Source organism: Puntigrus tetrazona, chromosome 11 (assembly GCF_018831695.1).
Source record: "Puntigrus tetrazona isolate hp1 chromosome 11, ASM1883169v1, whole genome shotgun sequence".
Lineage (NCBI taxonomy): Eukaryota > Metazoa > Chordata > Actinopteri > Cypriniformes > Cyprinidae > Puntigrus > Puntigrus tetrazona.
Window position 1 is genome coordinate 2,708,088 of NC_056709.1, and position 27,750 is coordinate 2,735,837.

The 27,750-nt window shown below is 48.1% G+C and overlaps 16 non-coding genes across 16 annotated transcripts; all 16 read right to left on the reverse strand.

The window, feature by feature from the left end:
* Positions 1-28: 28 nt before the first annotated feature.
* trnaf-gaa lies at positions 29-101 on the reverse strand. The gene has a single exon. It is a non-coding gene; the product is annotated as a tRNA-Phe (tRNA).
* A 96-nt stretch (positions 102-197) lies between these two features.
* On the reverse strand, positions 198-279 carry trnai-aau. Its single transcript has one exon. It is a non-coding gene; the product is annotated as a tRNA-Ile (tRNA).
* A 1,487-nt stretch (positions 280-1,766) lies between these two features.
* Positions 1,767-1,840, reverse strand: trnai-aau. The gene has a single exon. It is a non-coding gene; the product is annotated as a tRNA-Ile (tRNA).
* Positions 1,841-2,571: 731 nt separating this feature from the next.
* On the reverse strand, positions 2,572-2,643 carry trnap-cgg. The gene has a single exon. It is a non-coding gene; the product is annotated as a tRNA-Pro (tRNA).
* A 522-nt stretch (positions 2,644-3,165) lies between these two features.
* Positions 3,166-3,243, reverse strand: trnaf-gaa. Its single transcript has one exon. It is a non-coding gene; the product is annotated as a tRNA-Phe (tRNA).
* A 1,497-nt stretch (positions 3,244-4,740) lies between these two features.
* On the reverse strand, positions 4,741-4,811 carry trnaf-gaa. The gene has a single exon. It is a non-coding gene; the product is annotated as a tRNA-Phe (tRNA).
* An 86-nt stretch (positions 4,812-4,897) lies between these two features.
* Positions 4,898-4,973, reverse strand: trnai-aau. The gene has a single exon. It is a non-coding gene; the product is annotated as a tRNA-Ile (tRNA).
* A 730-nt stretch (positions 4,974-5,703) lies between these two features.
* trnap-cgg lies at positions 5,704-5,775 on the reverse strand. The gene has a single exon. It is a non-coding gene; the product is annotated as a tRNA-Pro (tRNA).
* Positions 5,776-6,458: 683 nt separating this feature from the next.
* trnai-aau lies at positions 6,459-6,533 on the reverse strand. The gene has a single exon. It is a non-coding gene; the product is annotated as a tRNA-Ile (tRNA).
* Positions 6,534-7,874: 1,341 nt separating this feature from the next.
* trnaf-gaa lies at positions 7,875-7,947 on the reverse strand. Its single transcript has one exon. It is a non-coding gene; the product is annotated as a tRNA-Phe (tRNA).
* Positions 7,948-8,033: 86 nt separating this feature from the next.
* Positions 8,034-8,108, reverse strand: trnai-aau. The gene has a single exon. It is a non-coding gene; the product is annotated as a tRNA-Ile (tRNA).
* A 3,071-nt stretch (positions 8,109-11,179) lies between these two features.
* On the reverse strand, positions 11,180-11,252 carry trnai-aau. The gene has a single exon. It is a non-coding gene; the product is annotated as a tRNA-Ile (tRNA).
* A 7,027-nt stretch (positions 11,253-18,279) lies between these two features.
* Positions 18,280-18,350, reverse strand: trnas-gga. The gene has a single exon. It is a non-coding gene; the product is annotated as a tRNA-Ser (tRNA).
* Positions 18,351-18,876: 526 nt separating this feature from the next.
* Positions 18,877-18,955, reverse strand: trnaf-gaa. The gene has a single exon. It is a non-coding gene; the product is annotated as a tRNA-Phe (tRNA).
* Positions 18,956-22,034: 3,079 nt separating this feature from the next.
* trnaf-gaa lies at positions 22,035-22,107 on the reverse strand. Its single transcript has one exon. It is a non-coding gene; the product is annotated as a tRNA-Phe (tRNA).
* Positions 22,108-26,723: 4,616 nt separating this feature from the next.
* Positions 26,724-26,796, reverse strand: trnaf-gaa. The gene has a single exon. It is a non-coding gene; the product is annotated as a tRNA-Phe (tRNA).
* Positions 26,797-27,750: the final 954 nt, after the last annotated feature.

A 27,750-nucleotide genomic window follows, 5' to 3' on the forward strand; every position in this document is an offset into this window, starting at 1 on the left:
GTTCTCTGGCAAGAAGACATCCGCCAACTGCCGAAACCCGGGATCGAACCAGGGACCTTTAGATCTTCAGTCTAACGCTCTCCCAACTGAGCTATTTCGGCCACGTCGTGAAGATGAGGATTTCAGGGGGGGTGATCAGGAGGCGATTTCCATCACTTTATCAGAAGATCAGAGCTGAACTCTGTGAGCACCAAAAACGACTGGCCCGACGCGGAAGTCGAACCCGCGACCTTGGCGTTATTAGCACCACGCTCTAACCAACTGAGCTAACGGCCTGTCTTTGGCAGCTTCTCTGCCCACTTGATGCTTGCCGGGGATCCTGGGTGACAAAACAGCTTCGAAAGTAAGCCCTTCTAAGGGCTCGTCGGGATTTGAACCGGGACCTCTCACACCAAAGCGAGAATCATACCTCCGTTATTGGCAATTCCAGCAAGAGGGCTCAAGAGACATTGCAGTTTAATGCTGATGGGAACATCTACAACAAAGAACGTGAGGCTGAAGGCTACACTGCAGCTCCGGTACAGTTCATTCTGTTTTCATAAAGTCCAAGGTCTGTAATGCTTCCCTCCTCAAGATAACGCTCACACTTGTTGCAGTTGAGTTCAAAAGTTTCAATTTTTTGGGGAACACTCGCCCCTCACGCAACCAGTCAATTGCTGAGATTTAAACTCGTACAGCTAGATTCAGATCCCTGATTGCTAACCTTTACAACGTGGAACCAAGCGACCTCAGTAGGGTGCCTGCACTTTTGGTGCAAGGTAGAAATGATTGGAAACCTGCAAGCTTCAGAACTGTGCCCAAACCATACACCAAGGAATCCACTGCCGAAATCCAAGATCAAACTAGAGACCTTCAGCTCTTCAGCCTAACTATGCTATGGCCAGAGCGGCTCTTTATAAGGAGACCTGAAAGCAGGAGTCAAAATAGAAAGACCAGACATTGACAGAAAACAAGCACTGTCACACAATTGAGTCAAAGCAGACTGCTGCTTCTCATGGAGCTGCTGGCGGGCTCAAATCCGGGATTTGAACCCGGGACCTCTCGCACCCGAAGCACGAATCATACCCCTAGACCAACGAGCCTACACGCACCGCTTGCCAGCAGAGAGAAGGCGTAAGAACAACTACTTCAACAACAGAACGAAGGACCTTGAGCTAACATGGGAGGAAACAAAACGCCTTGAGACAGTGTCAAAACCAAATAAATGAAAGATGGCCTCCCAGTGGATTGAAATTTGGGGCTGGACCTAACTGCCTGCACGAGGTGAGAGATGCAAAGGTAGCTTACGTAACACAAAAATCACCATGCTCACATTAACTGAGAAACAAGACCAAGAAGAGCCTTAAAACTAAAGCACAACTTTTTGTTACTTCACCAACTATATGGTGGCCAGTACAAAGGAGGCAGCAAAGAGGAGATATGGAACGATCGGTGGACACTGCGCTGCCCTGACCAGGGGGGTCTTCTGCAAGAACCCCGTTTGGCACTCTCGAGCAGAGAAAGGAAAAGAACATCTACAGCAACGACCAAAGAAGGCACTTTTTGTCATGATAGTAGTTAAACACAAGCAATTAAACACAAATAGTTCTCTGGCAAGAAGACATCCGCCAACTGCGAAACCGGGATCGAAACAGGGACCTTTAGATCTTCAGTCTAACGCTCTGCCAAATGAGCTATTTCAGCCACGTCGTGAAGGTCTTTGATCAGGGATTTCCATCACTTTTTCAGAAGATCAGAGCTGAACTCTGTGAGCACCAAAAAGCGGCTGGCCCGTGCACGGGTCGAACCAGCGACCTTGGCGTTATTAGCACCGCGCTCTAACCAACTGAGCTAACCGGCCTGTCTTTGGCAGCTTCTCTGCCCACTTGATGCTTGCCGGGATCCTGGGTGACAAAACAGCTTCAAAGTAAGCCCTTCTAAGGGCTCGTCCGGGATTTGAACCGGGACCTCTCGCACCAAAGCGAGAATCATACCTCCGTTATTGGCAATTCCAGCAAGAGGGCTCAAGAGACATTGCAGTTTAATGCTGATGGGAACATCTACAACAAAGAACGTGAGGCTGAAGGCTACACTGCAGCTCGGTACAGTTCATTCTGTTTTCATAAAGTCCAAGGTCTGTAATGCTTCCCTCCTCAAGATAACGCTCACACTTGTTGCAGTTGAGTTCAAAAGTTTCAATTTTTTGGGGAACACTCGCCCCTCACGCAACCAGTCAATTGCTGAGATTTAAACTCGTACAGCTAGATTCAGATCCTGATTGCTAACCTTTACAACGTGGAACCAAGCGACCTCAGTAGGGTGCCTGCACTTTTTTTGGCAAGGTAGAAATGATTGGAAACCTGCAAGCTTCAGAACTGTGCCCAAACCATACACCAAGGAATCCACTGCCGAAATCCAAGATCAAACTAGAGACCTTCAGCTCTTCAGCCTAACTATGCTATGGCCAGAGCGGCTCTTTATAAGGAGACCTGAAAGCAGGAGTCAAAATAGAAAGACCAGACATTGACAGAAAACAAGCACTGTCACACAATTGAGTCAAAGCAGACTGCTGCTTCTCATGGAGCTGCTGGCGGGCTCGTCCGGGATTTGAACCCGGGACCTCTCGCACCCGAAGCACGAATCATACCCCTAGACCAACGAGCCTACACGCACCGCTTGCCAGCAGAGAGAAGGCGTAAGAACAACTACTTCAACAACAGAGAGCGAAGGACCTTGAGCTAACATGGGAGGAAACAAAACGCCTTGAGACAGTGTCAAAACCAAATAAATGAAAGATGGCCTCCCAGTGGATTGAAATTTGGGGCTGGACCTAACTGCCTGCACGAGGTGAGAGATGCAAAGGTAGCTTACGTAACACAAAAATCACCATGCTCACATTAACTGAGAAACAAGACCAAGAAGAGCCTTAAAACTAAAGCACAACTTTTGTTACTTCACCAACTTTATGGTGGCCAGTACAAAGGAGGCAGCAAAGAGGAGATATGGAGCGATCGGTGGACACTGCGCTGCCCTGACCAGAGGTCTTCTGCAAGAACCCCGTTTGGCACCTCCGAGCAGAGAAAGGAAAAGAACATCTACAGCAACGACCAAAGAAGGCACTTTTTGTCATGATAGTAGTTAAACACAAGCAATTAAACACAAATAGTTCTCTGGCAAGAAGACATCCGCCAACTGCGAAACCGGGATCGAACCAGGGACCTTTAGATCTTCAGTCTAACGCTCTCCCAACTGAGCTATTTCGGCCACGTCGTGAAGGCCTTTGATCAGGGGGGGATTTCCATCACTTTATCAGAAGATCAGAGCTGAACTCTGTGAGCACCAAAAACGGCTGGCCCGTGCGAGAGTCGAACCGCGACCTTGGCGTTATTAGCACCACGCTCTAACAAACTGAGCTAACCCGGCCTGTCTTTGGCAGCTTCTCTGCCCACTTGATGCTTGCCGGGATCCTGGGTGACAAAACAGCCGAAAGTAAGCCCTTCTAAGGGCTCGTCCGGGATTTGAACCCGGGACCTCTCGCACCCAAAGCGAGAATCATACCTCCGTTATTGGCAATTCCAGCAAGAGGGCTCAAGAGACATTGCAGTTTAATGCTGATGGGAACATCTACAACAAAGAAGCGTGAGGCTGAAGGCTACACTGCAGCTCCGGTACAGTTCATTCTGTTTTCATAAAGTCCAAGGTCTGTAATGCTTCCCTCCTCAAGATAACGCTCACACTTGTTTCAGTTGAGTTCAAAAGTTTCAATTTTTTTTGGGGAACACTGCGCCCCTCACGCAACCAGTCAATTGCTGAGATTTAAACTTCGTACAGCTAGATTCAGATCCCTGATTGCTAACCTTTACAACGTGGAACCAAGCGACCTCAGTAGGGTGCCTGCACTTTTTTGGCAAGGTAGAAATGGTTGGAAACCTGCAAGCTTCAGAACTGTGCCCAAACCATACACCAAGGAATCCACTGCCGAAATCCAAGATCAAACTAGAGACCTTCAGCTCTTCAGCCTAACTATGCTATGGCCAGAGCGGCTTTTATAAGGAGACCTGAAAGCAGGAGTCAAAATAGAAAGACCAGACATTGACAGAAAACAAGCACTGTCACGCAATTGAGTCAAAGCAGACTGCTGCTTCTCATGGAGCTGCTGGCGGGCTCGTCCGGGATTTGAACCGGGACCTCTCGCACCAGGCGAGAGTCATGTACCCTAGACCAACGAGCCTACACGCACGCTTGCCAGCAGAGAAGGCGTAAGAACAACTACTTCAACGACAGAACGAAGGACCTTGAGCTAACATGGGAGAAACAAAGCGCCTTGAGACAGTGTCAAAACCAAATAAATGAAAGATGGCCTCCCAGTGGATTGAAATTTGGGGCTGGACCTAACTGGCTGCACGAGGTGAGAGATGCAAAGGTAGCTTACGTAACACAAAAATCACCATGCTCACATTAACTGAGAAACAAGACCAAGAAGAGCCTTAAAACTAAAGCACAACTTTTGTTACTTCACCAACTTTATGGTGGCCAGTACAAAGGAGGCAGCAAAGAGGAGATATGGAACGATCGGTGGACACTGCGCTGCCCTGACCAGGGGGGTCTTCTGCAAGAACCCCCGTTTGGCACCTCCCGAGCAGAGAGAAACGGAAAAGAACATCTACAGCAACGACCAAAGAAGGCACTTTTTGTCGTGATAGTAGTTAAACACAAGCAATTAAACACAAATAGTTCTCTGGCAAGAAGACATCCGCCAACTGCCGAAACCGGGATCGAACCAGGACCTTTAGATCTTCAGTCTAACGCTCTCCCAACTGAGCTATTTCGGCCACGTCGTGAAGGTCTTTGATCAGGGGGGGATTTCCATCACTTTATCAGAAGATCAGAGCTGAACTCTGTGAGCACCAAAAGCGGCTGGCCCGTGCGAGAAAGTCGAACCCGCGACCTTGGCGTTATTAGCACCACGCTCTAACCAACTGAGCTAACCGGCCTGTCTTTGGCAGCTTCTCTGCCCACTTGATGCTTGCGGGGATCCTGGGTGACAAACAGCTTCGAAAATAAGCCCTTCTAAGGGCTCGTCGGGATTTGAACCGGGACCCTCGCACCCAAAGCGAGAATCATACCTCCGTTATTGGCAATTCCAGCAAGAGGGCTCAAGAGACATTGCAGTTTAATGCTGATGGGAACATCTACAACAAAGAACGTGAGGCTGAAGGCTACACTGCAGCTCCGGTACAGTTCATTCTGTTTTCATAAAGTCCAAGGTCTGTAATGCTTCCCTCCTCAAGATAACGCTCACACTTGTTGCAGTTGAGTTCAAAAGTTTCAATTTTTGAGAACACTCGCCCCTCACGCAACCAGTCAATTGCTGAGATTTAAACTCGTACAGCTAGATTCAGATCCCTGATTGCTAACCTTTACAACGTGGAACCAAGCGACCTCAGTAGGGTGCCTGCACTTTTTTTGGCAAGGTAGAAATGATTGGAAACCTGCAAGCTTCAGAACTGTGCCCAAACCATACACCAAGGAATCCACTGCCGAAATCCAAGATCAAACTAGAGACCTTCAGCTCTTCAGCCTAACTATGCTATGGCCAGAGCGGCTCTTTATAAGGAGACCTGAAAGCAGGAGTCAAAATAGAAAGACCAGACATTGACAGAAAACAAGCACTGTCACACAATTGAGTCAAAGCAGACTGCTGCTTCTCATGGAGCTGCTGGCGGGCTCGTCCGGGATTTGAACCCGGGACCTCTCGCACCCGAAGCACGAATCATACCCCTAGACCAACGAGCCTACACGCACCGCTTGCCAGCAGAGAGAAGGCGTAAGAACAACTACTTCAACAACAGAACGAAGGACCTTGAGCTAACATGGGAGGAAACAAAACGCCTTGAGACAGTGTCAAAACCAAATAAATGAAAGATGGCCTCCCAGTGGATTGAAATTTGGGGCTGGACCTAACTGCCTGCACGAGGTGAGAGATGCAAAGGTAGCTTACGTAACACAAAAATCACCATGCTCACATTAACTGAGAAACAAGACCAAGAAGAGCCTTAAAACTAAAGCACAACTTTTGTTACTTCACCAACTATATGGTGGCCAGTACAAAGGAGGCAGCAAAGAGGAGATATGGAACGATCGGTGGACACTGCGCTGCCTGACCAGGGGTCTTCTGCAAGAACCCCCGTTTGGCACCTCCCGAGCAGAGAGAAAGGAAAAGAACATCTACAGCAACGACCAAAGAAGGCACTTTTTGTCATGATAGTAGTTAAACACAAGCAATTAAACACAAATAGTTCTCTGGCAAGAAGACATCCGCCAACTGTCAAACCGGGATCGAAACAGGGACCTTTTAGATCTTCAGTCTAACGCTCTGCCAAATGAGCTATTTCAGCCACGTCGTGAAGGTCTTTGATCAGGGGATTTCCATCACTTTTCAGAAGATCAGAGCTGAACTCTGTGAGCACCAAAGCGGCTGGCCCGTGCACGAAGTCGAACCCGCGACCTTGGCGTTATTAGCACCACGCTCTAACCAACTGAGCTAACCGGCCTGTCTTTGGCAGCTTCTCTGCCCACTTGATGCTTGCCGGGGATCCTGGGTGACAAAACAGCTTCGAAAGTAAGCCCTTCTAAGGGCTCGTCCGGGATTTGAACCCGGGACCTCTCGCACCCAAAGCGAGAATCATACCTCCGTTATTGGCGATTCCAGCAAGAGGGCTCAAGAGACATTGCAGTTTAATGCTGATGGGAACATCTACAACAAAGAACGTGAGGCTGAAGGCTACACTGCAGCTCCGGTACAGTTCATTCTGTTTTCATAAAGTCCAAGGTCTGTAATGCTTCCCTCCTCAAGATAACGCTCACACTTGTTTCAGTGGAGTTCAAAAGTTTCAATTTTTTGGGGAACACTCGCCCCTCACGCAACCAGCCAATTGCTGAGATTTAAACTCGTACAGCTAGATTCAGATCCTTGATTGCTAACCTTTACAACGTGGAACCAAGCGACCTTAGTAGGGTGCCTGCACTTTTTTTGGCAAGGTAGAAATGGTTGGAAACCTGCAAGCTTCAGAACTGTGCCCAAACCATACACCAAGGAATCCACTGCCGAAATCCAAGATCAAACTAGAGACCTTCAGCTCTTCAGCCTAACTATGCTATGGCCAGAGCGGCTTTTTATAAGGAGACCTGAAAGCAGGAGTCAAAATAGAAAGACCAGACATTGACAGAAAACAAGCACTGTCACGCAATTGAGTCAAAGCAGACTGCTGCTTCTCATGGAGCTGCTGGCGGGCTCGTCCGGGATTTGAACCTGGGACCTCTCGCACCAGGCGAGAGTCATACCCCCTGAACCAACGAGCCTACACGCTGCCGCTTGCCAGCAGAGAAGGCGTAAGAACAACTACTTCAACGACAGAACGAAGGACCTTGAGCTAACATGGGAGAAACAAAACGCCTTGAGACAGTGTCAAAACCAAATAAATGAAAGATGGCCTCCCCCAGTGGATTGAAATTTGGGGCTGGACCTAACTGGCTGCACGAGGTGAGAGATGCAAAGGTAGCTTACGTAACACAAAAATCACCATGCTCACATTAACTGAGAAACAAGACCAAGAAGAGCCTTAAAACTAAAGCACAACTTTTTGTTACTTCACCAACTTTATGGTGGCCAGTACAAAGGAGGCAGCAAAGAGGAGATATGGAACGATCGGTGGACACTGCGCTGCCCTGACCAGGGGGGGGTCTTCTGCAAGAACCCCCGTTTGGCACCTCGAGCAGAGAGAAAGGAAAGAACATCTACAGCAGCGACCAAAGAAGGCACTTTTTGTCGTGATAGTAGTTAAACACAAGCAATTAAACACAAATAGTTCTCTGGCAAGAAGACATCCGCCAACTGCCGAAACCCGGGATCGAACCAGGGACCTTTAGATCTTCAGTCTAACGCTCTCCCAACTGAGCTATTTCGGCCACGTCGTGAAGGTCTTTGATCAGGGCGGGATTTCCATCACTTTATCAGAAGATCAGAGCTGAACTCTGTGAGCACCAAAAACGGCTGGCCCGTACGGGGGTCGAACCCGCGACCTTGGCGTTATTAGCACCACGCTCTAACCAACTGAGCTAACCCGGCCTGTCTTTGGCAGCTTCTCTGCCCACTTGATGCTTGCCGGGATCCTGGGTGACAAAACAGCTTGAAAGTAAGCCCTTCTAAGGGCCTGTCCGGGATTTGAACCGGGACCTCTCGCACTAAAGCGAGAATCATACCTCCGTTATTGGCAATTCCAGCAAGAGGGCTCAAGAGACATTGCAGTTTAATGCTGATGGGAACATCTACAACAAAGAACGTGAGGCTGAAGGCTACACTGCAGCTCCGGTACAGTTCATTCTGTTTTCATAAAGTCCAAGGTCTGTAATGCTTCCCTCCTCAAGATAACGCTCACACTTGTTTCAGTTGAGTTCAAAAGTTTCAGTTTTTGGGAACACTCGCCCTCACGCAACCAGTCAATTGCTGAGATTTAAACTCGTACAGCTAGATTCAGATCCTGATTGCTAACCTTTACAACGTGGAACCAAAGCGACCTCAGTAGGGTGCCTGCACTTTTTGGCAAGGTAGAAATGGTTGAAACCTGCAAGCTTCAGAACTGTGCCCAAACCATACACCAAAGAATCCACTGCGAAATCCAAGATCAAACTAGAGACCTTCAGCTCTTCAGCCTAACTATGCACTATGGCTTCCAGGCGGCTCTTATATAAGAGACCTGAAAGCAGGAGTCAAAATAGAAAAGACCAGACATTGACAGAAAAACAAGCACTGTCAGACATATGGTGAGTCAAAGCAGACTGCTGCTTCTCATGGAGCTGCTGGCGGGCTCGTTCAGGATTTGAATCCGGGACCTCTCGCTTTTGGCGAAAGAAATCAAACCCTAGACCTTGAGCCTACACGCACCGCTTGCCAGCAGAGAGAAGGCATAAGAACAACTACTTCAACGACAGAACGAAGGACGGCAGAGCTAACATGGGAGAAACAAAACGCCTTGAGACAGTGTCAAAACAAAAATAAATGAAAGATGGCCTCCAAAGTGGATTTGAAATTTGGGGCCTGGACCTAACTGGCTGCCTGAGGTGAGAGATGCAAAGGTAGCTTACGTAACACAAAAATCACCATGCTCACATTAACTGAGAAACAAGACCACGGAAGAGCCTTAAAGCTAAAGCACAACTTTTTGTTACTTCACCAACTATATGGTGGCCAGTACAAAGGAGGCAGCAAAGAGGAGATATGGAGCGATCGGTGGACACTGCGCTGCCCTGGCCAGAGGGTCTTCTGCAAGAACCCCGCTTGGCACCTCGAGCAGAGAGAAAGGAAAAGAACATCTACAGCAACGACCAAAGAAGGCACTTTTTTTGTCATGATAGTAGTTAAACACAAGCAATTAAACACAAATAGTTCTCTGGCAAAGAAGACATCCGCCAACTGCGAAACCGGGATTCGAACCAGGGACCTTTTAGATCTTCAGTCTAACGCTCTCCCAGCTGAGCTATTTACGCCACGTTGTGGAGATGAGGATTTCAGGGAGTGATCAGGGATTTTCATCACTTTATCAGAAGATCAGAGCTGAACTCTGTGAGCACCAAAAAACGACTGGCCGTCACGGAGTCGAACCAGCGACCTTGGCGTTATTAGCACCACGCTCCTAACCAGCTGAGCTAACCGGCCTGTCTTTGGCAGCTTCTCTGCCCACTTGATGCTTGCCGGGGATCCTGGGTGACAAAACAACCCCGAGTAAGCCCTTCTAAGGGCTCGTCCAAGATTTGAACCGGGACCTCTCGCACTCCAAAGCGAGAATCATACCTCCGTTATTGGCAATTCCAGCAAGAGGGCTCAAGAGACATTGCAGTTTAATGCTGATGGGAACATCTACAACAAAGAGCGTGAGGCTGAAGAGAGCTACACTGCAGCTCGGTACAGTTCATTCTGTTTTCATAAAGTCCAAGGTCTGTAATGCTTCCCTCCTCAAGATAACGCATCACTTGTTGCAGTTGAGTTCAAAAGTTTCAATTTTTGGGGAACCTCGCCCCTCACGCAACCAGTCAATTGCTGAGATTTAAGCTCGTACAGCTAGATTCAGATCCCTGATTGCTAACCTTTACAACGTGGAACCAAAGCGACCTCAGTAGGAGTGCCTGCACTTTTTAGCAAGGTAGAAATGATTGGAAACCTGCAAGCTTCAGAACTGTGCCCAAACCATACACCAAGGAATCCACTGCCGAAATCCAAGATCAAACTAGAGACCTTCAGCTCTTCAGCCTAACTATGCTATGGCCAGAGCGGCTCTTTATAAGGAGACCTGAAAGCAGGAGTCAAAATAGAAAGACCAGACATTGACAGAAAACAAGCACTGTCACACAAGGTGAGTCAAAGCAGACTGCTGCTTCTCCATGGAGCTGCTGGCGGGCTCGTCCGGGATTTGAACCCGGGACCTCTCGCCCGAAGCTTACGAATCATACCCTAGACCACGAGCCTACACGCACCGCTTGCCAGCAGAGAGAAGGCGTAAGAACAACTACTTCAACAACAGAGCGAAGGACCTTGAGCTAACATGGGAGAAACAAAACGCCTTGAGACAGTGTCAAAACCAAATAAATGAAAGATGGCCTCCCAGTGGATTGAAATTTGGGGCTGGACCTAACTGCCTGCACAGGTGAGAGATGCAAAGGTAGCCGTAACACAAAAATCACCATGCTCACATTAACTGAGAAACAAGACCAAGAAGAGCCTTAAAACTAAAGCACAACTTTTTGTTACTTCACCAACTATATGGTGGCCAGTACAAAGGAGGCAGCAAAGAGGAGATATGGAACGATCGGTGGACACTGCGCTGCCCTGACCAGGGGTCTTCTGCAAGAACCCCGTTTGGCACCTCGAGCAGAGAGAAAGGAAAAGAACATCTACAGCAACGACCAAAGCAAGTACTTTTGTCATGATAGTAGTTAAACACAAGCCAATTAAACACAAATAGTTCTCTGGCAAGAAGACATCCGTCAACTGCGAAACCGGGATCGAAACAGGGACCTTTAGATCTTCAGTCTAACGCTCTGCCAAATGAGCTATTTCAGCCACGTCGTGAAGGTCCTTTGATCGGGGGGATTTCCATCACTTTTCAGAAGATCAGAGCTGAACTCTGTATTGCACCAAAAGCCACAGCCCGTCACGGGGTCGAACCGCGACCTTGGCGTTATTAGCACCGCGCTCTAACCAACTGAGCTAACCGGCCTGTCTTTGGCAGCTTCTCTGCCCACTTGATGCTTGCGGGGATCCTGGGTGACAAAAACGGCAGTAAGCCCTTCTAAGGGCTGCGTCCGGGATTTGAACCCGGGACCTCGCTGCACCAAAGCGAGAATCATACCTCCCGTTATTGGCAATTCCAGCAAGAGGGCTCAAGAGACATTGCAGTTTAATGCTGATGGGAACATCTGCAACAAGAACGTGAGGCTGAAGGCTACACTGCAGCTCGGTACAGTTCATTCTGTTTTCATAAAGTCCAAGGTCTGTAATGCTTCCTCCTCAAGATAACGCTCACACTTGTTTCCAGTTGAGTTCAAAAGTTTCAGTTTTGGGGAACACTAGCCCCTCCACGCAACCAGTCAATTGCTGAGATTTAAACTTCGTACAGCTAGATTCAGATCCCTGATTGCTAACCTTTACAGCGTGGAACCAAGCGACCTCAGTAGGGTGCCTGCACTTTTTTTTGGCAGGTAGAAATGGTTGGAAACCTGCAAGCTTCAGAACTGTGCCCAAACCATACACCAAAGAATCCACTGCCGAAATCCAGATCAAACTAGAGACCTTCAGCTCTTCAGCCTAACTATGCTATGGCCAGGCGGCTCTTTATAAGAGACCTGAAAGCAGAGTCAAAAATAGAAAGAATTGCCAGACATTGACAGAAAACAAGCACTGTCACATAATTGAGTCAAAGCAGACTGCTGCTTCTCATGGAGCTGCTGGCCCGGGCTCGTTCAGGATTTGAATCCGGGACCTCTCGCGACGGCGCAGAGTCATACCCCTAGACCAACGAGCCTGCACCGCGCTTGCCAGCAGAGAGAAGGCATAAGAACAACTACTTCAACGACAGAGCAGAAGGACCTTGAGCTAACATGGGAGGAAACAAAAGCGCCTTGAGACAGTGTCAAAAAACAAAAATAAATGAAAGATGGCCTCCAAGTGGATTGAAATTTGGGGCTGGACCTAACTGGCTACTGCACGAGGTGAGAGATGCAAAAGGTATACACGTAACACAAAAATCACCATGCTCACATTAACTGAAAACAAGACCAAGAAGAGCCTTAAAACTAAAGCACAACTTTTGTTACTTCACCAACTATATGGTGGCCAGTACAAAGGAGGCAGCAAAGAGGAGATATGGAACGATCGGTGGACACTGCGCTGCCCTGAGCCAGAGGGGTCTTCTGCAAGAACCCCCGTTTGGCACCTCGAGCAGAGAGAAAGGAAAAGAACATCTACAGCAACGACCAAAGAAGGCACTTTTTGTCATGATAGTAGTTAAACACAAGCAATTAAACACAAATAGTTCTCTGGCAAGAAGACATCCGCCAACTGCGGAAACCGGGATCAGAACCAGGGACCTTTAGATCTTCAGTCTAACGCTCTCCCAACTGAGCTATTTGGCCCGTGGATTGGTTGAAGATGAGGATTTCGGGGTGATCAGGGGATTTCCATCACTTTATCAGAAGATCAGAGCTGAACTCTGTGAGCACCAAAAACGACCCCGAAAGCCCGTGCGGAGTCAGACCCGACCTTGGCGTTATTAGCACTGCGCTCTAACCAACTGAGCTAACCGGCCTGTCTTTGGCAAAGCTTCTCTGCCCACTTGATGCTTGCGGGGATCCTGGGTGACAAAACAGTTTCCTTCAGTAAGCCCTTTCTAAGGGCTGCGTCCGGGATTGAACCAGGGACCTCTCGCACCAAAGCGAGAATCATACCTCCGTTATTGGCAATTCCAGCAAGGGCTCAAGAGACATTGCAGTTTAATGCTGATGGGAACATCTACAACAAAGAGCGTGAGGCTGAAGGCTACACTGCAGCTCGGTACAGTTCATTTTCTGTTTTCATAAGTCCAAGGTCTGTAATGCTTCCCCCTCCTCAAGATAACGCTCACACTTGTTGCAGTTGAGTTCAAAAGTTTCAATTTTTGGGGAACACTCGCCCCTCACGCAACCAGTCAATTGCTGAGATTTAAGCTCGTACAGCTAGATTCAGATCCCTGATTGCTAACCTTTACAACGTGGAACCAGCGACCTCAGTAGGGTGCCTGCACTTTTTGGCAAGGTGAAATGATTGGAAACCTGCAAGCTTCAGAACTGTGCCCAAACCATACACCAAGGAATCCACTGCCGAAATCCAAGATCAAACTAGAGACCTTCAGCTCTTCAGCCTAACTATGCTATGGCCAGGCGGCTCTTTATAAGGGAGACCTGAAAGCAGGAGTCAAAATAGAAAGACCAGACATTGACAGAAAACAAGCACTGTCACACTGGTGAGTCAAAGCAGACTGCTGCTTCTCATGGAGACTGCTGGCGGGCTCGTCGGGATTTGAACCGGGACCTCTCTTCACGAAGCGCCGAATCATACCCTAGACCAACGAGCCTACACGCCACCGCTTGCCAGCAGAGAAGAGGCGTAAGAACAACTACTTCAGCGACAGGACCCGAAGGACCTTGAGCTAACATGGGAGAAACAAACGCCTTGAGACAGTGTCAAAACAAAAAATAAATGAAAGATGGCCTCCAAGAGTGGATTGAAATTTGGGGCTGGACCTAACTGGCTGCACGAGGTGAGAGATGCAAAGGTAGCTTACGTAACACAAAAATCACCATGCTCACATTAACTGAGAAACAAGACCAAAAGAGCCTTAAAACTAAAGCACAACTTTTTTGTTACTTCACCAACTATATGGTGGCCAGTACAAAGGAGGCAGCAAAGAGAGATATGGAACGATCGGTGGACACTAAGCTGCCCCTGGCCAGAGAGGTCTTCTGCAAGAACCCCCGTTTGGCACCTCCGAGCAGAGAGAAAGGAAAGAACATCTACAGCAACGACCAAAGAAGGCACTTTTTGTCATGATAGTAGTTAAACACAAGCAATTAAACACAAATAGTTCTCTGGCAAGAAGACATCCGCCAACTGCGAAACCGGGATCAGACCAGGGACCTTTAGATCTTCAGTCTAACGCTCTCCCAACTGAGCTATTTGGCCACGTTGTGAAGATGAGGATTTCAGGGGGAGTGATCAGGGGATTTCCATCACTTTATCAGAAGATCAGAGCTGAACTCTGTGCGGCACCAAAAAGCGGCTGGCCCGTGCGAGTCGAGACCCGCGACCTTGGCGTTAATATATTCACGCTCTAACCAACTGAGCTAACCGGCCTGTCTTTGGCAGCTTCTCTGCCCATGATGCTTGCCGAGATCCTGGGTGACAAAACAGCTTGAAAATGTAAGCCCTTCTAAAGGGCTCGTCCGGATTTGAACCGGGACCTCTCGCTTCAACAGCGAGAATCATACCTCCGTTATTAGCAATTCAGCAAGAGGCTCAGAGACATTGCAGTTTAATGCTGATAGGAACATCTACAACAAAGAACGTGAGGCTGAAGGCTACACTGCAGCTCGGTACAGTTCATTCTGTTTTTCATAAAGTCCAAAGGTCTGTAATGCTTCCCTCCTCAAGATAACGCTCACACTTGTTGCAGTTGAGTTCAAAAGTTTCAATTTTTGGGAACACTCGCCCCTCATAACAAGTCAATTGCTGAGATTTAAACTCATTGCAGCTAGATTCAGATCCTGATTGCTAACCTTCTAGCGTGGAGACCAGCGACCTCAGTAGAGATTGCCTGCCTTTTTGGCAGGTAAAGAAATGATTGGAAACCTGCAAGCTTCAGAACTATTACTGACCATACACCAAGGAATCCACTGCCCAAATCCAAGATCAAACTAGAGACCTTCAGCTCTTCAGCTTCTAACTATGCTATGGCCGGCGGCTCTTTATAAGAGACCACCAAGCAGGAGTCAAAATAGAAAGACCAGACAGTGACAGAAAACAAGCACTGTCACGCCAATTAGTCAAAGCAGACTGCTGCTTCTCATGGAGCTGCTGGCGGGCTCGTCCGGGATTTGAACCGGGACCTCTCTGCACCAGCAGAATCATACCCCTAGACCACTTGAGCCTGCTTTGCTTGCAGCAGAGAGAAAGCGTGAACAACTACTTCAGCAACTGAGCGAAAGGACCTTGAGCTAACATGGGGAGGAGACAAAAGCGCCTTGAGACAGTGTCAAAACCAAATAAATGAAAGATGGCCTCCCAGTGGATTGAGAAATTTGGGGCTGGACCTAACTGCCTGCAAGAGGTGAGAGATGCAAAGGTAGCTACTACGTAACACAAAAATCACCATACTCATTAACTGAAACAAGACCAAGAAGGCCTTAAAACTAAAGCACAACTTTTTGTTACTTCACCAACTATATGGTGGCCAGTACAAAGGAGGCAGCAAAGAGAGGAGATATGGAGCGATGCGGTGGACACTGCTGCTGCCTGATGACCAGGTCTTCTGCAAGAACCCCCGTTTAGCACCTCGAGAGCAGAGAGAAAGGAAAGAACATCTACAGCAGCGACCAGAAGGCACTTTTTGTCATGATAGTAGTTAAACACAAGCAATTAAGCACAAATAGTTCTCTGGCAGAGAAGACATCCGCCAACTGCGAAACCGGGATCGAAACAGGGACCTTTAGATCTTCAGTCTAACGCTCTCCCAACTGAGCTATTTCAGCCACGTCGTGAAGGTCTTTGATCAGGGTGGGGATTTCCATCACTTTTTCAGAAGATCAGGCTGAACTCTGTTTGAGCACCAAAAGCGCTGGCCCGTGCGAAGTCGAACCCGCGACCTTGGCGTTAATGGCACCACGCTCTAACCAACTGAGCTAACCGGCCTGTCTTTGGCAGTTTCTCTGCCCACTTGATGCTTGCCGAGGATCCTGGGTGACAAAACAGCTTAGTAAGCCCCTTCTAAAGGGCTCGTCCAGGAGTTGAACCGGGACCTCCTCGCACTTTAAGCGAGAATCATACCTCCGTTATTGGCGATTCCAGCAAGAGGCTCAGAGACATTGCAGTTTAATACTGATGGGAACATCTACAACAAAGCACGTGAGGCAGAAGGCTACACTGCAGCTCAGTACAGTTCATTCTGTTTTCATAAAGTCCAAGGTCTATAATGCTTCCTCCTCAAGATAACGCTCACACTTGTTTCAGTGGAGTTCAAAAGTTTCAATTTTTGGGAACACTATGCCCCTCAATGCAAACCAGCCAATTGCTGAGATTTAAACTCGTACAGCTAGATTCAGATCCCTTGATTGCTAACCTTTACAACGTGGAACCAGCGACCTTAGTAGGGTGCCTGCACTTTTTTTGGCAAAGGTAGAAATGGTTTGGAAACCTGCAAGCTTCAGAACTGTGCCCAAACCATACCAAAGAATCCACTGCGAAATCCAAGATCAAACTAGAGACCTTCAGCTCTTCAGCCTAACTATGCTATAACCAGATGGCTTTTTATAAGAGACCTGAAAGCAGGAGTCAAAATAGAAAGACCAGACATTGACAGAAAACAAGCACTGTCACGAGGTGGAGTCAAAGCAGACTGCTGCTTCTCGCTGGGAGCTGCTGGCCAGGCTCAGATCCAGGATTTGAACCCAGGACCTCTCGCACCAGCGCGAGTCATACCCCTAGACCAACGAGCCTACTGCCGCTTGCCCAGCAGAGAAAGCGTAAGAACAACTACTTCAACGACAGAGCAGAAGGACCTTTGAGGCTAACATGGGAGGAAACAAACGCCTTGAGACAGTGTCAAAACCAAATAAATGAAAGATGGCCTCCCAGTGGATTGAAATTTGGGGCTGGACCTAACTGGCTGCACGAGGTGAGAAGATGCAAAGGTAGCTACGTAACACAAAAATCACCATGCTCACATTAACTGAGAAACAAGACCAGAAGAGCCTTAAAACTAAAGCACAACTTTTTGTTACTTCACCAACTATATGGTGGCCAGTACAAAGGAGGCAGCAAAGAGGAGATATAGGCGATCGGTGGACACTGCGCTGCCTGACCAGAGGTCTTCTGCAGAACCCCCGCTTTGGCACCTCCGAGCAGAGAGAAAGGAAAAGAACATCTACAGCAACGACCAAAGAAGGCACTTTTTGTCGTGATAGTAGTTAAACACAAGTAGTTAAACACAAATAGTTCTCTGGCAAGAAGACATCCGTAACTGCAGAAACCGGGATCAGATCCAGGACCTTTAGATCTTCAGTCTAACGCTCCTCCCCAACTGAGCTATTTCGGCCACGTCGTTGAAGGTCTTTGATCAGGGCGGATTTCCATCACTTTATCAGAAGATCAGAGCTGAATTGCTGTGAGCACCAAAAGCGGCTGGCCCGTCTGAAGTCCAGAAGCCAGCGACCTTGGCGTTAATGGCACCCACGCTCTAACCAACTGAGCCTAACCGACCTGTCTTTGCAGCTTCTCTGCCCACTTGATGCTTGCCGGGGATCCTGGGTGACAAAACAACCAGTAAGCCCTTCTAAAGAGCTCGTCCAAGATTTGAACCAGGACCTCTCTACATGGCGAGAATCATACCTCCGTTATTAGCAATTCCAGCAAGAGGGCTCAAGAGACATTGCAGTTTTAATGCTGATGAGAACATCTACAACAAAACGCGTGAGGCTGAAGGCTACACTGCAGCTCAGTACAGTTCATTTCTGTTCCATAAAGTCCAAGGTCTGTAATGCTTCCCTCCTCAAGATAATACGCTCACACTTGTTTCAGTTGAGTTCAAAAGTTTCAATTTTTGGGAGAACACTCGCCCCTCACATAACCAGTCAATTGCTGAGATTTAAACTTCGTACACAGCTAGATTCAGATCCTGATTGCTAACCTTTACAACGTGGAACCAAGCGACCTCAGTAGGGTGCCTGCACTTTTTTGGCAAGGTAAAAATGTTTGGAAACCTGCAAGCTTCAGAACTGTGCCCAAACCATACACCAAAAAGAATCCACTGCCCAAAATCCAAGATCAAACTAGAGACCTTCAGCTCTTCAGCCGCTTTATGCTATGGCCAGAGCGGCTTTTATAAAGGAGACCTGAAAGCAGGAGTCAAAATAGAAAGACCAGACATTGACAGAAAACAAGCACTGTCACATGGTGGAGTCAAAGCAGACTGCTGCTTTCTCATGGAGCTGCTGGTCGGGCTCGTCCGGGATTTGAACCGGGACCTCTCACTTTCCAAGCGAGAATCATACCCCTAGACCAACGAGCCTACACGCACGCTTGCCCAGCAGAGAGAGAGGCGTAAGAACAACTACTTCAACGACAGACACGAAAGGACCTTGAGCTAACATGGGGAAACAAAACGCCTTGAGACAGTGTCAAAACCAAATAAATGAAAGATGGCCTCCCAGTGGATTGAAATTTGGGGCTGGACCTAACTGGCTGCAAGGTGAGAGATGCAAAGGTAGCTTACGTAACACAAGAAATCACCATGCTCATTAACTGAGAAACAAGACCAAGAAGAGCCTTAAAACTAAAGCACAACTTTTTTGTTACTTCACACCAACTATATGGTGGCCAGTACAAAGGAGGCAGCAAAGAGGAGATATGGAGCGATCGGTGGACACTCGCGCTGTCCCTGACCAGGGAGGTCTTCTGCAAGAACCCGTTTGCTTCCTCCGAGCAGAGAGAAAGAAAGAACATCTACAGCAACGACCAAAGAGGCACTTTTTGTCGTGATAGTAGTTAAACACAAACAGTTAAACTTTAAAATAGTTCTCTGGCAAGAAGACATCCGCCAACTGCGAAACCCGGGATCGAACCAGGGACCGCTAGATCTTCAGTCTAGCGCTCTCCCAACTGAGCTATTACGGCCACGTCGTGAAGGTCTTTGATCAGGCGGATTTCCATCACTTTATCAGAAGATCAGAGCTGAACTCTGCTGAGCACCAAAAACTGCTGGCCGTGCGAAGTCGAACCAGCGACCTTTGGCGTTATTAGCACCGCGCTCTAACCAACTGAGCTAACCGGCCTGTCTTTGGCAGCTTCTCTGCCCACTTGATGCTTGCCGGGGATCTGGGTGACAAAACGGCAGTAAGCCCTTCTAAGGGCTCGTCCAGGATTTGAACCGGGACCTCGCACTTTAAAGCGAGGAATCATACCTCCGTTATTGGCAATTCCAGCAAGAGGCTCAGAGACATTGCAGTTTAATGCTGATGGGGAACATCTACAACAAGAACGTGAGGCTGAAGGCTACACTGCAGCTCGGTACAGTTCATTCTGTTTTCATAAAGTCCAAGGTCTGTAATGCTTCCCTCCTCAAGATAACGCTCACACTTGTTGCAGTTGAGTTCAAAAAGTTTCAATTTTTGGGGAACACTTCGCCCCTCACGCAACCAGTCAAGTGCTGAGATTTAAACTCGTACAGCTAGATTCCAGATCCCTGATTGCTAACCTTTACAATGTGGAACCAGCGACCTCAGTAGGGTGCCTGCACTTTTTGGCAAGGTAGAAATGGTTGGAAACCTGCAAGCTTCAGAACTGTGCCCAAACCATACACCAAGGAATCCACTGCCGAAATCCAAGATCAAACTAGAGACCTTCAGCTCTTCAGCCTAACTATGCTATGGCCAGGCGGCTCTTTATAAGAGACCTGAAAGCAGGAGTCAAAATAGAAAGACCAGACATTGACAGAAAACAAGCACTGTCACTGCAGGTGGAGTCAAAGCAGACTGCTGCTTCTCATGGAGCTGCTGGCGGGCTCGTCCGGGATTTGAACCGGGACCTCGCACACGAAGCGAGAATCATACCCTAGACCAGCAGAGCCTACACTTTGCTTACTTGGCAGAGAGAAGGCGTAAGAACAACTACTTCAACGACAGAACGAAGGACCTTGAGCTAACATGGGAGAAACAAAGCGCCTTGAGACAGTGTCAAAACCAAATAAATGAAAGATGGCCTCCCAGTGGATTGAAATTTGGGGCTGGACCTAACTGGCTGCTGCGAGGTGAGAGATGCAAAGGTAACTTATTAACACAAAAATCACCATGCTCACATTAACTGAAAACAAGACCAAGAAGAGCCTTAAAACTAAAGCACAACTTTTTTGTTACTTCACCAACTATGGTGGCCAGTACAAAGGGAGGCAGCAAAGAGGAGATATGGAGCGATCGGTGGACACTGCGCTGCCTGACCAGGGTCTTCTGCAAGAACCCCGTTTGGCTTCCTCCGAGCAGAGAGAAAGGAAAAGAACATCTGCAGCAACGACCAAAAGGCACTTTTTGTCGTGATAGTAGTTAAACACAAGCAATTAAACACAAATCTTCAGTTCTCTGGCAAGACATCCGCCAACTGCGAAACCGGGATCTGTGAACCAGGGACCTTAGATCTTCAGTCTAACGCTCTCCCAACTGGCAGCTATTTTGGCCCGGGTGTCAGGAAGGTCTTTGATCAGCGAATCATACTCGATTTCCATCACTTTATCAGAAGATCAGAGCTGAACTCTGTGAGGCACCAAAAGCGGCTGGCCCGTCAGAGAAGTCCGAACCCGCGACCTTAGCGTTATTGCTTCCACGCTCTAACCAACTGAGCTAACCCTGGCCTGTCTTTGGCAGCTTCTCTGCCCCACTTGATGCTTGCGGGAGATCCTGGGTGACCAAAACAGCTTCGAAAGTAAGCCCTTCTAAAGGGCTCAAATCCATCCTGGGGATTTGAACCCGGGACCTCTCGCACCCAAAGCGAGAATCATACCTCCGTTATTGGCAATTCCAGCAGAGGCTCAAGAGACATTGCAGTTTAATGCTGATGGGAACATCTACAACAAAGAACGTGAGGCTAGAAGGCTACACTGCAGCTCCGGTACAGTTCATTCTGTTTTCATAAAGTCCAAGGTCTATAATGCTTCCCTCCTCAAGATAACGCGCTCACTTGCTTTCAGTTGAGTTCAAAAGTTTCAATTTTTGGGAACACTCGCCCTCACCATAACCAGTCAATTGCTGAGATTTAAACTCGTACAGCTAGATTCAGATCCCTGATTGCTAACCTTTACAGCACGTGGAACCAAGCGACCTCAGTAGGGTGCCTGCACTTTTTGGCAAGGTAGAAATGGTTGAAACCTGCAAGCTTCAGAACTGTGCCCAAACCATACACCAAAGAATCCACTGCCGAAATCCAAGATCAAACTAGAGACCTTCAGCTCTTCAGCCTAACTATGCTATGGCCAGAGCGGCTCTTTATAAGGAGACCTGGAAAGCAGGAGTCAAAATAGAAAGACCAGACATTGACAGAAAACAAGCACTATCACGCAATTGAGTCAAAGCAGACTGCTGCTTCTCATGGGAGCTGCTGGCGGGCTCGTTCAGGATTTGAATCCGGGACCTCTAGCACCCAGGCGAGAATCATACCCTAGACCAGCGAGCCTCTACACTTTTGCTTGCCAGCAGAGAGAAGGCGTAAGAACAACTACTTCAACGACAGAGCAGAAGGACCTTGAGCTAACATGGGAGGAAACAAAACGCCTTGAGACAGTGTCAAAACAAAATAAATGAAAGATGGCCTCCAAGTGGATTGAAATTTGGGGCTGGACCTAACTGGCTGCACGAGGGAGAGAGATGCAAAGGTAGCTTACGTAACACAAAAATCACCATGCTCACATTAACTGAGAAACAAGACCAAGAAGAGCCTTAAAACTAAAGCACAACTTTTTGTTACTTCACCAACTATATGGTGGCCAGTACAAAGGAGGCAGCAAAGAGGAGATATGGAGCGATCGGGTGGACACTGCGCTGCCCTGGCCAGAAGGGGTCTTCTGCAAGAACCCCGTTTGCACCTCCGAGCAGAGAGAAAGGAAAGAACATCTACAGCAAGCGACCAAAGAGGCACTTTTTGTCGTGATAGTAGTTAAACACAAGCAATTAAACACAAATAGTTCTCTGGCAAGAAGACATCCGCCAACTGCCGAAACCCGGGATCGAACCAGGGACCTTTAGATCTTCAGTCTAACGCTCTCCCAACTGAGCTATTTCGGCCACGTTGTAGAAGATCTTTGATCAGTGATCAGGGGGATTTCCATCACTTTATCAGAAGATCAGGGCTGAACTCTGTAGGCACCAAAAGCGACTGGCCCGTCACGAGAAGTCCGAACCGCGACCTTGGCGTTATTAGCACCACGCTCTAACCAGCTGAGCTAACCGGCCTGTCTTTGGCAGCTTCTCTGCCCCTTGATGCTTGCGAGATCCTGGGTGACAAAGCAGCCAGAAAGTAAGCCCTTCACAAGGGCTGCGTCCGGAGTTGAACCGGGACCTCTCGCACCAAGCGAGAATCATACCTCCGTTATTGGCAATTCCAGCAAGAGGCTCAAGAGACATTTGCAGTTTAATGCTGATGGGAACATCTACAACAAAGAAACGTGAGGCTGAAGGCTACACTGCAGCTCGGTACAGTTCATTCTGTTTTCATAAAGTCCAAGGTCTGTAATGCTTCCCTCCTCAAGATAACGCTCACACTTGTTTCAGTTGAGTTCAAAAGTTTCAATTTTTGGGGAACACTCGCCCCTCACGCAACCAGTCAATTGCTGAGATTTAAACTCGTACAGCTAGATTCAGATCCTGATTGCTAACCTTTACAACGTGGAACCAAGCGACCTCAGTAGGGTGCCTGCACTTTTTTTGGCAAGGTAGAAATGATTTTGAAACCTGCAAGCTTCAGAACTGTGCCCAAACCATACACCAAAGGAATCCACTGCCGAAATCAAGATCAAACTAGAGACCTTCAGCTCTTCAGCCTAACTATACTATGGCCAGAGCGGCTCTTTATAAGAACCTGAAAGCAGGAGTCAAAATAGAAAGACCAGACATTGACAGAAAACAAGCACTGTCACGCAATTGAGTCAAAGCAGACTGCTGCTTCTCTTGGAGCTGCTGGCGGGCTCGTCCAGGATTTGAACCGGGACCTCTGGCACCCGAAGCCGAGAATCATACCCCTAGACCAGCGAGCCTGCGCACCGCTTGCCAGCAGAGAGAAGGCGTAAGAACAACTACTTCAACAACAGAGCGAAGGACCTTGAGCTAACATGGGAGAAACAAAACGCCTTGAGACAGTGTCAAAACCAAATAAATGAAAGATGGCCTCCCAGTGGATTGAAATTTGGGGCTGGACCTAACTGGCTGCACGAGGTGAGAGATGCAAAGGTAACTTCACGTAACACAAAAATCACCATGCTCACATTAACTGAGAAACAAGACCAAGAAGACCTTAAAACTAAAAGCACAACTTTTGTTACTTCACCAACTATATGGTGGCCAGTACAAAGGAGGCAGCAAAGAGGAGATATGGAGCGATCGGTGGACACTGCGCTGCCCTGACCAGAGGTCTTCTGCAAGAACCCCGTTTGGCACCTCCGAGCAGAGAGAAAGGAAAGAACATCTACAGCAACGACCAAAGAAGGCACTTTTTGTCATGATGGTAGTTAAACACAAGCAATTAAACACAAATAGTTCTCTGGCAAGAAGACATCCGCCAACTGCGAAACCGGGATCAGAAACAGGGACCTTTAGATCTTCAGTCTAACGGCGCTCTCCCAAATGAGCTATTTCAGCCACGTCGTGAGGTCTTTGATCAGGGGGATTTCCATCACTTTATCAGAAGATCAGGCTGAACTCTGTGAGCACCAAAAGCGGCTGGCCCGTGCGAAGTTCGAACGCGACCTTGGCGTTAATGGCACCACGCTCCTAACCAACTGAGCTAACCGGCCTGTCTTTGGCAGCTTCTCTGCCCACCAGTGCTTGCCGCGGGGATCCTGGGTGACAAAACAGCGCTCAGAAAGTAAGCCCTTCTAAGGGCTCGTCGGGATTTGAACCAGGACCTCTACGCACCAAGCGAGAATCGCCCACCTCCGTTATTAGCAATTCCAGCAAGAGGGCTCAAGAGACATTGCAGTTTAATGCTGATGGGAACATCTACAACAAAGAACGTGAGGCTAGAAGGCTACACTGCAGCTCGGTACAGTTCATTCTGTTTTCATAAAGTCCAAGGTCTGTAATGCTTCCCTCCTCAAGATAACGCTCACACTTGTTTCAGTTGAGTTCAAAAGTTTCAGTTTTTGGAGAACACTCGCCCCTCACGCAACCAGTCAATTGCTGGAATTTAAACTCGTACAGCTAGATTCAGATCCCTGATTGCTAACCTTTACAACGTGGAACCAAGCGACCTCAGTAGGGTGCCTGCACTTTTTTTGGCAGAGTAGAAATGGTTGGAAACCTGCAAGCTTCAGAACTGTGCCCAAACCATACACCAAGGAATCCACTGCCGAAATCCAAGATCAAACTAGAGCCTTCAGCTCTTCAGCCTAACTATACTATGGCCAGCGGCTCTTTATAAGAGACCTGAAAGCAGGAGTCAAAATAGAAAGACCAGACATTGACAGAAAACAAGCACTGTCACACAATTGAGTCAAAGCAGACTGCTGCTTCTCTCATGGAGCTGCTGGCGGGCTCGTCCGGGGATTTGAACCGGGACCCTCGCACCTGAAGCGACGAATCATACCCCTAGACCAACGAGCCTGCACTTTTGCTTGCCAGCAGAGAGAGGCGTAAGAACAACTACTTCAACAACAGAGCGAAGGACCTTGAGCTAACATAGGAGAAACAAAACGCCTTGGGAGACAGTGTCAAAACCAAATAAATGAAAGATGGCCTCCCAGTGGATTGAAATTTTGGGCTGGACCTAACACAAGCTGCACGGGTGAGAGATGCAAAGGTAGCTTACGTAACACAAAAATCACCATGCTCACATTAACTGAAAACAAGACCAAGAAGAGCCTTAAAACTAAAGCACAACTTTTTGTTACTTCACCAACTATATGGTGGCCAGTACAAAGGAGGCAGCAAGAGGAGATATGGGCGATCGGTGGACACTGCGCTGCCTGACCAGAGGTCTTCTGCACAGAACCCCGTTTGGCACCCTCCCGAGCAGAGAAGAAAGAACATCTACAGCAACGACCAAAGAAGGCACTTTTTGTCATGATAGTAGTTAAACACAAGCAATTAAACACAAATAGTTCTCTGGCAAGAAGACATCCGCCAACTGCGAAACCCGGGATCGAACCAGGGACCTTTAGATCTTCAGTCTACGCTCTCCCAACTGAGTTTATTTCAGCCACGTCGTGAAGGTCTTTGATCAGGGTGGGATTTCCATCACTTTATCAGAAGATCAGGCTGAACTCTGTGAGCACCAAAAGCGGCTGGCCCGTGCGGAGTGAACCACCGCGACCTTGCGCGTTATTAGCACCACGCTCTAACCAACTGAGCTAACACGGCCTGTCTTTGGCAGCTTCTCTGCCCTTGATGCTTGCCGGGATCCTGGGTGACAAAACAGCTTCGAAAGTAAGCCCTTCTAAGGGCTCGTCCGGGATTTGAACCGGGACCTCTCGCACTCCAAAGCGAGAATCATACCTCCGTTATTGGCAATTCCAGCAAGAGGGCTCAAGAGACATTTGCAGTTTAATGCTGATGGGAACATCTACAACAAAGAGCGTGAGGCTGAAGGCTACACTGCAGCTCGGTACAGTTCATTCTGTTTTCATAAAGTCCAAGGTCTGTAATGCTTCCCTCCTCAAGATAACGCTCACACTTGTTTCAGTTGAGTTCAAAAGTTTCAGTTTTTGGGAACACTCGCCCCTCAATGCATATCCAGTCAATTTGCTGAGATTTAAACTCGTACAGCTAGATTCAGATCCTGATTGCTAACCTTTACAGCGTGGAACCAAGCGACCTCAGTAGGGTGCCTGCACTTTTTTGCAAGGTAGAAATGGTTGGAAACCTGCAAGCTTCAGAACTGTGCCCAAACCATACACCAAAGAATCCTGCAGAAATCCAAGATCAAACTAGAGACCTTCAGCTCTTCAGCTAACTATGCTATGGCCAGGCGGCTCTTTATAAGAGACCTGAAAGCAGGAGTCAAAATAGAAAGACCAGACATTGACAGAAAACAAGCACTGTCACGCGGTTGAGTCAAAGCAGACTGCTGCTTCTCATGGAGCTGCTGGCGGGCTCGATCGGGATTTGAACCGGGACCTCTCGCACCGAGCGAGAATCATACCCCTAGACCAACGAGCCTACGCGCACGCTTGCCAGCAGAGAGAAGGCGTAAGAACAACTACTTCAACGACAGAGCAGAAGGACCTTGAGCTAACATGGGAGGAAACAAAACGCCTTGAGACAGTGTCAAAACCAAATAAATGAAAGATGGCCTCCCAGTGGATTGAAATTTGGGGCTGGACCTAACTGGCTGCACGAGGTGAGAGATGCAAAGGTAGCTTACGTAACACAAAAATCACCATGCTCACATTAACTGAGAAACAAGACCAAGAAGAGCCTTAAAACTAAAGCACAACTTTTTGTTACTTCACCAACTATATGGTGGCCAAGTACAAAGGAGGCAGCAAAGAGGAGATATGGAGCGATCGGTGGACACTGCGCTGCCCTGACCAGAGAGTCTTCTGCAAGAACCCCGTTTGGCACCTCCGAGCAGAGAGAAAGGAAAGAACATCTACAGCAACGACCAAAGAAGGCACTTTTGTCATGATAGTAGTTAAACACAAGCAATTAAACACAAATAGTTCTCTGGCAAGAAGACATCCGCCAACTGCAGAAACCGGGATCGAACCAGGGACCTTTAGATCTTCAGTCTAACGCTCTCCCAACTGAGCTATTTCTTGCCCACGTCGTGAGGAGGTCTTTGATCAGGGTGGGATTTCCATCACTTTATCAGAAGATCAGAGCTGAACTCTGTGAGCACCAAAAGCGGCTGGCCACGTCTGGGAAGTCGAACCACGCGACCTTGGCGTTATTAGCACCACGCTCTAACCAACTGAGCTAACCGGCCTGTCTTTGGCAGCTTCTCTGCCCGACCAGTGCTTGCGGGGATCCTGGGTGACAAAACAGCAGAAAAGTAAGCCCTTCTAAGGGCTCGTCCGAGATTTGAACCGGGACCTCTACACCAGCGCGAATCATACCTCCGTTATTGGCGATTCCAGCAAGAGGCTCAAGAGACATTGCAGTTTAATGCTGATGGGAACATCTACAACAAAGAGCGTGAGGCTGGAAGGCTACACTGCAGCTCCGGTACAGTTCATTCCTGTTTTCATAAAAGTCCAAGGTCTGTAATGCTTCCCTCCTCAAGATAAACGCTCACACTTGTTTCAGTTGAGTTCAAAGTTTCAATTTTTGGGAACACTAGCCCCTCACGCAACCAGCCAATTGCTGAGGATTTAAACTCGTACAGCTAGATTCAGATCCTGATTGCTAACCTTTACAACGTGGAACCAAGCGACCTCAGTAGGGTGCCCTGCACTTTTTGGCAAGGTAGAAATGAATTTGGAAACCTGCAAGCTTCAGAACTGTGCCAAACCATACACAAAGGAATCCACTGCCGAAATCCAAGATCAAACTAGAGACCTTCAGCTCTTCAGCCTAACTATGCTATAGCCAGAGCGGCTCTTTATAAGGAGACCTGAAAGCAGGAGTCAAAATAGAAAGACCAGACATTGACAGAAAACAAGCACTGTCACGCAAGTGAGTCAAAGCAGACTGCTGCTTCTCATGGAGCTGCTGGCCCGAGCTCGTCCAGGATTTGAACCAGGACCTCGCACCGGCGGAGTCATACCCCTAGAC